This window comes from Chrysochloris asiatica, unplaced genomic scaffold (genome assembly GCF_000296735.1).
Source record: "Chrysochloris asiatica unplaced genomic scaffold, ChrAsi1.0 scaffold00083, whole genome shotgun sequence".
In the NCBI taxonomy this organism is placed as follows: domain Eukaryota; kingdom Metazoa; phylum Chordata; class Mammalia; order Afrosoricida; family Chrysochloridae; genus Chrysochloris; species Chrysochloris asiatica.
Genome location: NW_006408601.1, coordinates 12,927,726 through 12,929,504, shown reverse-complemented (window position 1 = coordinate 12,929,504; position 1,779 = coordinate 12,927,726). Strand labels below are relative to the sequence as shown.

The following is a 1,779-nucleotide window of genomic DNA, read 5'->3' as shown; positions in this document are numbered from 1 at the left end:
CATTGTGGTGCAACCCATACTGAAGGCAGTGGTCTTTTGATTAGACAAAAAATTCACAAGGGGCAAAATTGACATTGATGGAACTCAATTAATGATTTTAAATGAAGAAACAAGGGGAGCAGTGATTAAAGTTTTAGAACATGAGCAACACTGACAATGTTCAGCTATCAAAGATCCTGCCCTCAATTTTTAAGAATATTTTCTGCAGGAGTTCAGGAATTTTCAACATGCCTGGTAGCTGGATATTGCAGTTAAATAATGAACTGACATCTTCATCAGTAAACTATATCCACAGCTGATTTTACATTAGAAATGTCAGTTATTAGTATTCCTTAATAAAAATTACAATATACTAATTATTAAAAACCATTAGGCTGTAGATTTGGAGACATTTTTATTGTTGGTGACTCCATTCTTTGTCTACTAAGAAACCCACACACTTAACCAGTGAGACCGCTGATATATTTTTGGATACATCTTTAGACTATCTGTTCTAGAACCTCATTTTCAATCTATGTTTATTACAGCCTTAAAGATTTCAAGTCCAGGGTCCTAAGCATCCTGGGTTTAGCCCTCCCTGCAGCAACATTAGGGGGAAGCCTGGTGCTTTCTGCTGCTGGTAAAGGTTTTCAGTTAGCAGCTGTGGTCACCAGCATCTTGACCAGCATTTGTGAGCACCTTCACAAAAAGAAAGTTCAAGCATAGGCCAGTAGTCTAGTTCCTGTCTACAGCCAAGGGGACAGGAAGGCTGAAGGAAAGGAGGTCTCCTATGCCGCAGTGGTTGGTCAAGTTGCCTGTCAGTGTAGAGACACCATCAAAGATGTCAAGAAAAACATTCATGCTTTTCAGACAGTCAGGGCCCAGCCTCGTTTGACTGCTGCTGCCAAACAGTTCCTGACCAATGGTCAAGTCTCGGCCCGAAAGAGCCAGCAGATACAAAGAGCCTTTGAGGGTACTACACTAGTGATGATCAAAAGAGCCCATCTGCTTGGCATTGTGAAGGCTGGTTTATTCGTTAGCACTGACTTAGTCACCCTTTTGATGGACTGGAAGCAACTGAAAGGGAACAGGGACAGAGGCTGCCAAGGTACTGAGAGCCCAGGCTCATGAGCTAGAAAAGCTGCTGACCAAAGTCACCCAGCTCTACAAGTACCTGCAATAGCAGGAATTCTTGCAAGAAAGAGGCCTTATCAGCTCTACTTCTGAAGATGAACTCTACTTTGAGGGAGCCATGTAGGATCTGCCTCAACCCCCAGCAGTATGTCAGCTTAGTCACTGGCAAAATTCCTGTGCTTACACGTGAACGGCCATCACGGAGACTTGCTCAAGAAGTTTCCAGTCAGAAGGAAGAGGCACAAGACCCCTTTGGGTCCCCCTTTCTTTCCTCCTCATCAAGCCCTTGGAACAACTTCAGGACATCAGACCCTATAGAAATTCTCTTGGCTTACCAGTTGATCTATTTAAAATTTTTTTTTCTTTTGCAATATTCCCTAGCATCTATTTTAAAAGTAGTGCATGTACATTAAATGCAATTTTTGCAGAATCGAGGAAAATTTAAAATAGGAGGAAGAAACAATTCCCAAGCCAAAGGTGACAGTTAGGGTATCTTGGCACAGAATTTCTTCCTGTGCTCATCTTGCTTTGGGGGTTGACCTGATGATGGTTTTAGGTAACTGTCACTAGACTGCCTGCTGTTTCGCCCTCCCTTAAGGCTGCATTAGAGATATGTTTTCCTTGTAATTTACTGCATGTTCTCTCCAACTCCTTCTTAATTCCCTC

At 42.4% G+C, this 1,779-nt stretch overlaps 1 protein-coding gene and 1 pseudogene across 2 annotated transcripts in view; one reads left to right on the top strand and one right to left on the bottom strand.

Moving 5' to 3' along the window:
- Positions 1-1,162, top strand: part of LOC102811523 — a 4,575-nt pseudogene extending 3,413 nt beyond the window's left edge.
- Positions 1-1,779, bottom strand: part of NELL1 (NEL-like 1 (chicken)) — a 1,454,777-nt gene that overhangs the window by 161,318 nt on the left and 1,291,680 nt on the right. The window lies entirely within an intron of this gene.